The sequence below is a fragment of the Myotis nattereri genome (genome assembly GCF_964212035.1).
Source record: "Myotis nattereri genome assembly, chromosome: 16".
Lineage (NCBI taxonomy): Eukaryota > Metazoa > Chordata > Mammalia > Chiroptera > Vespertilionidae > Myotis > Myotis nattereri.
The window spans coordinates 13,956,687-13,968,526 of record NC_138091.1 but is presented as its reverse complement, the minus strand read 5'-3'; positions in this window follow the sequence as shown (position 1 = coordinate 13,968,526).

Here is an 11,840-nt window from a genome sequence, read left to right as displayed (position 1 = left end):
CCTGTCTGCTTTCTCCAGAAAGAGCAGGAACCCAATCCCAGCCTGCAGGGCCCACTTTGTTTCTAGACTCGCTGGGGTTGGTTCTCGCTTTGGGAAGGAGCTGGACCTTTGGTGTCTCTGGGGAAGCTGCCTTTTGGCTGGAGTTCTCCCTGACATCATCATGCCCTGTGATTGGCAGGTTCGCCCTATGATTGGCAAGTTCACTCAAGCAGAAGGTATCTGCTCACTTGGCAGGTCCTGGAAGGAAGGCTGGAGGGTGGAGCTATCCCTGGGGAGCCCTGCAGGCTTGCGTCTGCTCCATGGTCTGCAGCACCTCTGAGGAGCCTTGGTAGGAGGCAGGGGGGCGCTGTCTCTCTTCTGGTCCTACAAGGCCGGAGGGAGACCTGGAGGACCGAGCTGCTGGCAGAGCTGTCCTGCAGAACTGGTTCATCCAGACCAAGCACCTTCACCCAGGAAGAGGGCATGAAAGACTGAGCCGTCCGAAATGCCTGTCCAGGGAAGGTGCAAGAAGAACACTGGGAGAAAGAGCCAAAGGTATCTCAGCCCCTTGTTTCAGGAAGAGGACTTGTGTGAGAGGTGTGAGTATGCCCAGTGCCCACTGCCAGGCCACAAACATGTCCAGAAAACGCAACATAAGGTCCGCGATCACCCCCTCCCCCCTTTTGCAGTAAATAGAAAGATCCACACACCTGGAGGCACTCCCATCTGCCCCAAGGAGCACACAGCACCATCGGGACATGACCCTGTCAATGCATGGCACCCTGCAGATGTCTGACGCTGATGCCTGTGACCCAAACGTGTAATCTTTCCTTTCCAGGCTGGGCCAGGACCCAAGGCCCATCAATGCTGCATGGCCTCCTCTTGCTCTTTTCTTTTTTTAAATTAGATTTTATTGAGGTGACATTGGTCAATGTGAACATATAGGTTTCATGTGTGGGCTTCTAAGTTACAAAATCTGTATATAGCACCAGGTGCCTACCACCCAAAGTAAATCTGTCACCTCATGTTAGGACCCTCTTCTCGCCCCACCCCCTCCTTCTGGCAACCGCCACACTGCTGTTTGTGTTCATAACTTTCAGTTTTATATCCCACATATGAGTGAAATCACATGGTTCTTAGCTTTTTCTGTCTGACTTATTTCACTTAGCATAATGTTCTCAAGGTCCATCCATGTTGTTGTAAATGATACTATTTCGTCCTTTCTTATGGCTGAATAGCATTCCATTGTGCACATGTACCACATCTTCTTTATCCAGTCCGCTATCGCAGGGCACTTTGGCTGTTTCCATGTCTTGGCCACCATGAATAATGCTGCAATGAACATAGGGACATATATATCTTTGGGTATAAATGATTTCGAGTTTTTCAGGTATAAACCCTGGAGTGGGGTTGCTGGGTCGTATGGTCGCTCTATTCTTAATTTTTTGAGGAATCATCAGACTGCTTTCCATAGTGGTTATACCATCTACATTCCCACCAGCAGTGAATGAGGGTTCCCTTTTTACCACAGCCTCTCCAACACTTGTCACTTGTCTTATTAGTAATGGCCACTCTAACAGGTGAAAGGTGGTATCTCATTGTAGTTTTAATTTGCGTTTCCCTAATTGCCAGTGAGGTTGAACATCTTTTCATATATTTATTGGCTGCTTGTTTGTCTTCTTGGGAGAGGTGTATTTTCAGGTCCTTTGGCCACATTTTGATTGGATTGCTTATTTGCTTGGTGTTGAGTTTTACAAGTTCTTTATATATTTTGGAAATTAAACCTTTGTCAGAGCTACTGTTTGCAAATATCGTCTCCCATCTGTCTGTTTTGTTGTTCGTTTCTTTTGCTGTGCAGAAGCTCTTCAGTTTGATGTAGTCCCATTCATTTATTTTTGCCTTTGGGGTCAAGTCCATAAAATGTTCTCTACCACCCAGGTATGTAAGTTTGGTACCTATTTTTCTTCTATATAACTTATAGTTTTGGGTCTTATTTTTAGGTCTTTGGTCCATTTTGAATTAATTTTTGTATATGGGGACAAACTGTAATCCAGTTTCATTCGTTTGCATGTGGCTTTCCAGTTTTCCCAGCACCATTTATTGAAGAGACTATCTGAATCCAACGTGCATTTCTGCCTCCTTTATTGAAAATTATCTGTCCATATATGTGCAGTTTTATAGCTGGGATCTCTATTCTGTTCCATTGATCTGAGTGTCTGTTTCTCTGCCAATACCATGCTGTCTTAATTATTGTAGCTCTGTAGTATAATTTGAAGTCAGGTAGCATGATACCTCCAGCTCTGTTCTTCTTTTCCAGGATTGCTTTGGCTATTCTGGGTCTTTTGTGGTTCTACACAAATCTGAAGATTTCTTATTCTATTTCTTTAAAAAATTACATTGGGATTTTGATGGTGATTATATTAAATTTGTATATTGCTTTGTGTAATATGGCCATTTTAACTACGTTGATTCTTCCAATACATGAACACAGGATATTTTCCCATTTTTTGTGTCTTTTTCAATCTCTTTTTGTACTTTTCAGTATATAGGTCTTTCACATTCTTTGTTAAGTTTATTCCTAGGTATTTTATTCTTTTGGTTGCTAATGCAAAAGGAATTGTTTTTTTCCATTTCTTTTTATGAAGTTTTGTTGTTGGTATATAGCAGTGGTTCTCAACCTTCCTAATGCCGCGACTCTTTAATGCAGTTCCTCATGTTGTGGTGACCCCCAACCATAAAATTATTTTCATTGCTACTTCATAGTTGTAATTTTGCTACTGTTATGAATCATAATGTAAATATCTGATATACAGGATGTATTTTCATTGTTACAAACTGAACATAATTAAAAGGATAGTGATTAATCACAAAAACAGTATGTAATTATATATGTGTTTTCCGATGGTCTTAGACGACCCCTGTGAAAGGGTCGTTCGATCCCCAAAGGGGTCGCGACCCACAGGTTGAGAACCGCTTGTATATAGGACGGCAATGGATTTTTGCGCATTGATTTTGGATCCTGCAACTTGACTGTGTTTATTTATTGTTTCTAGTAGTTTTTTTGGTAGAGTCTTTAGGGTTTTCTATATACAGCATCATGTCCGTCCACAAAAAGTGAGGCCTGTCCAGTGGGCCTCAAGGTACTTGAGTCTGTGTCCATACACCAAAGAGTGTTAGGGCAGCTCAGGGGAGCAAGCCAGATCAGTTCACAACCCAACCAATGACACCACCTTCTTACCTATTCAGGGCTGCCCTACGATGCCTTGATTACATATGTTATAATTAAATAAGAGAGTCATTCTGGAAGGGGAAACAGAGTTGCTTGCCTAATAGTCTCTAGTCTCTCTCCCCATTCTCTATTTCTCCTTTTCCTTTTGCTTTCAACTCCCACAATCACTCAGGTCCAAAAGAGTGAGTTTTCCTTGACCATCTTTCCTGCCCCCTTTACTTAAAGTTCTAGGAGCCTGTTGGCTGGCCTTCCCCATGATGTGCTAAGTGGGAGCTAGGGAGTTTAGAACATGGGTCCTTTCCCCACAGTGCCCCACTGTAGACCCTATTGTCTACCTTGCATGGCACACTGTTTTTGAAGGTCAGAAGCTCTCTCCTTGCCTCTTCCCAAATGGTCCTTATGCATTCGCTCCCCCTCAAGCCAGTCCTCTCTCTCCCCAGGGGAGCAGGTCCTGGATGTGGAAGGACAAGAGAGAAAAGCACAGTCATATTTTAAAAATCTTGTTCCTATTCCATACAAAAAAGAGAGCTTCTTTCCACCAACACACACACACACACACACACACACACACACACACACACGCACACACACCTCTCCTCTTTCTCTGTCCTGCTGAATGTTCAGGGATCTTAGAGACCAGGACAGAAAGCCTCCAATAGGATCAGCAAGGAAAATCTCAAGTCCTTCATGGGGACGAGGACAGCGGCTACCTATGCTCCTGGAAACATTCTGTTTCTCCATCTGCATACTGTTAAGAAAAAGTGTAAAAGGACATACATGGCAGGAAGTCCTGGTCAAATCAAACTTCTTCTTTGGGAACCACACTAGCTTTTACCTGGGACGATGTTCTGCTCAAAGACTATGGCTTGACCTGCACACCCTGCTTTTCCCAGTCCCACCAGGACCAAGAACACAACCCTCCTTGTCCACATCTCCACCCCGGCCCAGATCCTTCATCCACCTTCGTGCTCCCCTCCCTTACTGCTTCTCTTGGTGATTGGCGTTCCTTGCTCACTTCCCTGGTCCGGCCCCCTCGCCCTGGTCCAGATGGATTAATCCATGAGGACATCTGCATGCTTTCTCCAGTCCCAGCCTATCTCTGCAATTCTAATTACTCCATTTTGACAAGAGCCATCTTGGCTCATCCATATTCCAAGCATCGCCTGGAATTTTATCACCAACCCAGGCTAAGTGACAGGCGGAAAAGAATGGAAGGAGAGGGGAGAGACGAGGCCGTGATTGTCAGCTGTGCCGCTCTGAATTAGACAGTCCTGAATTTGAGCATCCTTTAAAAAATATGTACCTTTTCTTTGGAAAGATAGAGAAAACACCCAAAACAGCAGTTGCTTCAGGATTTGGGAAAGAGGAGGTTTAGGTGGTTTTGGGGAGGAGGAGGTTTAGGTGGGTTTGGGGAGGCAGAGGTTTAGGTGGGTTTGGGAAGGAGGAGGTTTAGGTGGGTTTGGGGAGGAGGAGGTTTAGGTGGGTTTGGGGAGGCAGAGGTTTACGTGGGTTTGGGGAGGAGGAGGTTTAGGTGGGTTTGGGGAAGGAGATGGCATAGGTGGGTTTGGGAAGGAGGAAGTATAGGTGAGTTTGGGGAGGAGGTAGTATGCTTGTTTGAGGTACCTTTAGCTTCATCTGTAATGTTTTATTTTTTTAAAGATGAATGTATTCTCATATTATTTGAGAAATTAAAGGATAACAAATAATAGGTTTAATTATCTAAAGCCGAAAGACATTTTTTGAAAAATAAAAAACATATAGAAGCCCCAGAGTCTTTGGATATAACATAACATGTGAATATTGGTCTACATACTAAAGATAACACATAGTATGATATCACCTGCCTGTAGTCTAATATTATCTCTGCACTGGACTGTGGGCCATAGCATATACCCCTTTGTCCCTCTATGGCCATGGACACTGGTATGCAAGCTAAACCTAAGGGAGTCATCTGCCTCACTTAGGGGTGGCAGCATGAGGAATGGAGACAAGGGACCACTGAGCTGGAGCGCAGAGAGAGGTATGGCGCAGGTCCTGGGAGCCTGTTCTTTCTGCAAATGCCCAGCAAGATGCTGGGGTGCTCAGGTTTTACCCTCGTGCCCCTGCAAGCTGGGATTGGCAGGAGCTCACCAGGAACTCGTCTTCTCCAAAGTCTCTGCCTGCTGGAGTAGGAATTCCTGCCGGCTGTGAGGGACTGTGTTCTGGAGCTATGGAGTTCCAGCTCCTTGGTACATGAATTGAACCCCGCTCCAAAGTGTACCCAGATGGGGTGGGGGCAGTCACCCCCTCCTTTTAAACTGCTGTTTCTCTCCATTTGTTGCTGCAGATGCCAACGCAATTCTTGGTGCATTAATTTGGTTGGGAAATCGAGAAATTGGCAGCAGCATTAATGAAAAACAATGTGCCACCCAGGAGCTAGCTTGAGCGCACTCTCTTAGTATTCCTCTGGACTCCGTTCTTCCAGACTCCCAGCTCTGTGTGTGCCGGGGAGGGGAAATGCGATGCTCAGGAGCCATGTGAATGAAAAGTGAGAAGTATCAGAGAAGGGGCTCCAAGTGTGAAAAAAATCTTCACTCTGTGAGGCAGATTTTAAAGGCACTAAGGAGATGGTAAAGAATCAGGGGGAGAGCATTGGATTCCCAAGGTGAAGGTGACAATGGAGGGATTTGGAGAAAGTGGTATAAATGGATCATTTTTAAAAAGAGGGAGAGAGAATACCATCTTCAATAAAAGGCACCAGAACTCTGTGGAGAACTGACTGGGTCTCGTGTTAGCATCACCCTGGAACATCTTACAGTGCTGGGAAGTAAGGAAGTCCTGAAAAAGGAAACAAAGCAAGAACGTCCGTGGAGGAGTGTCCCGTAGACACACGAGCCAACCGAAAGAGCTCCCGAAGGACAACGCGGGGATAATTTGAGCAAGAAGTGAATACTGTAGCACTGGGCTATACCCCAAAGTATAAATATCCATGAATCCATGTGAGAGAAATGGTTGAATACATAAATGGTGGAGGAGAAAAAACAAAGCTCATATAGAGAAGAATTTGCCCCTTCACGGAGGTAGAGAGTATCGCCTCTCGCCCTACACATGACCTGCACATAACCACTTCCTCCAAGCCATTACGCTCAGTTAATATTTGACAAAGGAGGCAAGAGCATACAATGGAGTCAAGACAGTCTCTTCAATAAATGGTGCTGGGAACATTGGTCAGATACATGCAAAAAAAAAAAAAAAATGAAACCAGACCACCAACTTACACCATACACAAAGAGTGAGAATGAAAGAAAGCCTTTGTAGTGGAGAAATCTGACAGATGCTACTTCAGCAGGGCGATCAAGGTTACCATCACTATTGGTCAATCACATCAATGGCTTGTGTCCTTGATGTGAGGATGGCACGTCACCTCGGTGGTCCTCCTCCCAAACGCCCGTAACTCCGGTCTAACCATGAGAAAAGTCATCAGACGAAGCCAAGCTGGAGAGCATTCTGCGCCATACCTGACTATTCTTCCCCAAGCCGGTCAAGGTCATCAAAAACTAGGGAAGTCTGAGAAAGTGTCACAGTCCAGAGGAGCCTAAGCAGACCTGATCAGTGAATGTAACAGGGTGTCCTGAATGGGATCCTGGGACAGAGAAAGGGTGCTAGGGGAAAGGTAAAGGAAGCAGAATAAGGTATTGCCTTTAGTTAACAACAGCCCATCAGTATCGTTGCTTGAAAACATAAATGTCAATCACCCGGTGGAACTGGGTCCAGGCTGACAAGAAAACCTGCCCTGTAGCCATCAGAGCCCAGGAGCTGCCCAACCTCGATAGCCATGTTTACGTTGTAAAATATTATAAATGTGGCAAGCTGTGGGTTTAACATTTAACGTGTGATGAATGCCGATTACTTCAGGTAGTCGCCTTTAGAAGTGCAGGCAGTATTTTTAGCTGTCCAATTCATTGGTTCCAGGCTTGCTGACGGAGTAGGCTACCCGAGCCTCCCAAGGAAAGAAGCCGATGTGGGAAAGGATCCATGAAGTTGACATCAGCATCACTGAAAATTAACCGTCCTCATAAGCCATGTCTGCCAGGCTGCAGCCTACGAGATGTGATTGTTCTGTCCTGAGAGTCATAAGACTAACATTTTCCTCTCACTGTTGAATTAATAAAGTTGTTTTCATCTCATGATGCATGCTCTAGGGGGACTTTCTAATAAATTCAGTTCTTATCAGTTAGAAGCCTCCTTCTGTTTCACATTTCGTTTCCTGTGTGGCCCTTTGTTGCCTAATCAAAATCACAACTCCTAAATTAAGTGAGAAAAGGAGTTTGTTTTCTCAAACCCATTTGATGCTTGAGTAAATCGGAAGCAAGCCAAGGCTGCCACCTCTTTATTAGAAGTGTTAAGCAATTAAAAGGTGTTACTCTTTTGGTAATAAAGTATAACCTTGTCCCATGCGGTCCTGACTCTGGCCTCTTTCCAACTGGCTCCCTGTATCATTTGCTGGGATAGTTCTGATCTCAGATTCCAAAATCATCCGGGACTCCACTTAGGTTCAAAGCTCTTCTCGGTTGGAGGGAAAATATTGAACTACCCCATTCTTTGCTCTGAACTGGCTGTCACTGGAGCTGGTAGCAAAGTGGACGCCACACAGAGCTAATTTCAGAAAGCTCTTAGAAGAGTGGTTCCCAAGGGCAGCTGTCCACCGAGGGCTGTGCCCAGAAGGAAGAGGAGGGCCCAGATAGAAATAGTGAAGCAAGAATACATAACCACATTTGTCCAAATCTCCAGTTAATTGATTGAACTGGATGGCTGCCATCATGCATCTGATGTCCACAGAGCTAGTGAGGAATTCGGTAAGACTTAAATATCATAGAGGACATGTGTGTGCTTCGAAAACAGCACGTCCCAGGCTACCAGCACCGGTCTGTTTGACTTTTGATCCAGCCCTTATGCTTTTGAAATTTGGTAGAATACTAGTAAAAAGAAAAATAAACACTTTTATTGAACCTGTGAGTTTCCAGATACTTTAATATCTGTGATCTCATTTGAACTTTATGACCCTGTGTTCTATGAAAAACCAGAATGACCCTCTCAATTTTACAACAAAGGACAGTTCATCCCAGGAGGTCATGAACTAGTAGCTGAACTAGTAAAAAGTAGACTGGAGTTAATTTAATTTTTAGGGGTTTTGTCCTTTACTATTGTTTTTATGTTTACTTCTGGGGTTTCGATTCATTTAATTGTCAGGTGAAATGTCTCCTAAAAAAGAGAGAGCGTGGGCATGTGCATGCACACACAAACAAACTCACTTGCACACACAACATTGCTATCATTGTAAGAGGTTTACCATCATCCCTAGGTTAAGAACCACAGGGTAAGGAATGAGGGATTCCAGCAGAGGACAATAAGCACTTTAAAGATGAGAATTAAGACCAAAGTCTTAAGTTCTTTTGCCAAATTTCCTCTCTTCTCCTGGAATATATTATCTCCCAGAGGGAATGGCACATCCTGAAGTTAAAAATACCCTAGGAGAATATGTGCAAAAATGGGAACATGTTGATGAAAAAAATTGATAAGATATCAAACTGAAAAAATGGGAGGAAGGACAACATAAAAGGGAAAAATAATGGTCACTTAGACATTTTAAATCATGAACACTGTGCAACCATGTATTTATTGTGCATATTTTTGAACTCCATTCAGGGGCTGGAGGTAGGACTTGTGATAAGAGGGGAGAGATTTCAGTGCCATCAACTAAATGGGCTAACAGAGGCCAAGTATGCACAGCCCCTCATTACACTTGCCACACTTCAGTTACATCTCTAGCCATTTCCCCCTGGGGAGCCCATGCTTTGGGATAAACAACTGCTCATGCTGAAAACGTATAAGCCATTTCTTGGCCAGGGTCCTTGTCTACTGTGACTGGACCCAGTGGCAATATCTTGCCCTGTCTGTCAGTTCTCATGGATGCCTTTATTCCCAACAGCTGAACAGACACTGAATCATCTCCTTTCCTGCTCTGAGATCTTCTAGGTCTGCTGGATTTAATTCACTGCCCTGCCTTGACCTCCTTCTGTGGTGTAACCTCTCTGGGCTGACTGCCTGGTTCTAAATGAATCCTCTGCTTCGCTTTCCAAGTGTGATTTCACTGAGTTTGTGCTCATTCTAAAGGCCTGAGCACAACTCCAATGTTGTATGTCTGGGTTTTTCTGGTCCCGATATCTCTCTTTGATCTGGAACTGTCCAGATGCCTCCTTCACCATACCACCACCACCATGACCTTGTCCTTCAGTCCCTGGTGACTCTTCCTGGTAGAAGAATTTAGAGGGAGTTCATCTCCTCTTCCCAAGCTTGGGCTTCTAAAAGATGAAATTGGAGCTGGGGGCTGGGGAATGAACAGGAGGGTGAAATGATCAGGCAGTTTCAGGTGCTGAGCCTGGATTCGCAAAATAAATTAGAAAACCAGACCCTCAAGCAAAAGTCTAAAAAAGAGTGGTTCTTAGGCTCTCTGGCCAACTATCTCCGGAAATTCCCTTGCTGAGCATCTCCAGGCTGGCCCTTCCTCCTTAAATTGGCACCTGGCTTCAGCAAAGGGGGCTATTCAATCTTGCTCAAGGCTCAGGATGTCAGAATGGATGTCTGTCCACTGAAGTAATTCCAGGGTCAAATTAGTAATTTTGAAAATTGATGGGAGTTAACAATTACAAAACTGGTCCTTTTCAGCACAGTTATCTCAGTTATTTTAATGATGGCATTTGTCTATTCAGTGATTCATCCTTAGGTTGGCATTCAACCAACAGACGGCCCATCCAGATAGTGTCTACATCCTGACATTGAGTCAAGAATTGCTGTTTATTCATTTGCTTATATTAATGACCAAGCCTGGTCAATTGGACTCGGTCAGTGGGTTAGATCTAGTTAGTTAATTCAAGTTTTTTCCTTTAAAGGAAAAAGAAAAGCCATACCAACCATTTTTGGTGGATTGTTTAAATCACACATTCCTAGTCTGCAGAAGACACCACTGTCTGTGGCAGGGGTCCTCAAACTACGGCCCGCAGGCCACATGCAAATACAAATATTGTATTTGTTCCCGTTTTGTTTTTTTACTTCAAAATAAGGATGTGAGGGCGATCCGGCTGCGACATCTGTCACCCCATTGATCGCCAGCGTTGATTCGGCTGATCTGGCTGGCTAGGCGGGTGTCCCCCTCCTCCCTCACCGACCCATGTGCGTCCCTCCCGAAGCTGCACCTCGGTCGAAGAGCACAACCTTCCCCCCCCCCCCCCAGGAGAGGACCGGTCTTCAGTCAAGGGTATACGAGTAGCTGCGATCCCCTGCTAGAACCTCCAAACAAGCTCTCAAAATAAGATATGTGCAGTGTGCATAGGAATTTGTTCATAGTTTTTTTTAAAATTATAGTCCGGCCCTCCAATGGTCTGAGGACAGTGAACTGGCTCCCTGTTTAATAAGTTCGAGGACCCCTGGTCTATGGCATGTTTAATTTCATGGAAGTCACAAACAGAATTCAAGGTGACCCAATGACAATAGACAAAAGATGCGATATAAAGGTAAGGCAAGAAGAAAGAAAAACATAGATATAGAACTGGTTGATATAAACCTATGCTAAGAAAACATCCCATCTATGTTGAATGTGCTCATACAGTCCTCTTAGTTTTAAAGGGAAGCATATTTTGATAGGATAATTCATGGTGGTTTTCACTAAAATATCAATAAATTCCAACCAAAGAGAACAATGTAAGAGTGATACACAGACTCTGCAGGTGAATAGCTGGGAGTGGCTGTGTGATGATTATTTCTGGAGCATACCACATGATCACTTTTTAAAGGCAGACCTAACCCCAGTGTGCATTTCTTGTAGCTATAAACTAGTGAGATCTTTCAGTCAAAAGCACATAACAAGCAATGATGTTGGTGCCCCTTGCAATCTCACCCCCTTCCTCTCATAAATGTTTCAGTTTGGGGCAATAAAGCTACAGAATTAAAACAGAATTCTAAAACCATATCTACCGAAAGTAAGAGAATTATGCTTGAACCATTCTGACAGTCACCTCTTACTGAGCTGTTAGTCAAATAAGATTTATTCCTTGTGGCAATTCCAATGACAGTTAATCCTTATTGGCTATTTGGAGTTTTGTTGTGTGTTGAATGGTGCTCTGAGGCTATGACTGGTCTCAGCAGGAAAGGGTTCCATAATTGATTAGCGATGTCTGACATAGGCATAAGAGGGGGCATTATAGCATAGAACATTGTTATAGCCTGTTCTAGCTATAAGGAGTGACTGGCTGCAATGCTAGATAAAGTAGTCATACTTCATAGATCCAACCAAGTGTATCCATTGAAAATGGCCTAATACAATTCATCCAAAAACACATACAACTAAAATGAGCTGTTTTGTGACTCAATATGTGTTTGGGTATACAGAACTCTTTTATATATGTTAGGAGGGGAAAAAAAGAAAACAAAATTTTCAATAATTTGGTGTTGTAATCTAATCTTACTCTTAAGACAGACACAACCTGGTTGGTGTGGCTCATTGGTTGAGTACCAACCCATGAACCAGGAGGTCACGTTTCAATTCCCAGTCAGGGCACATGCCTGGGTTTCAGGCTGGATCCCAAGTAGAGAATGG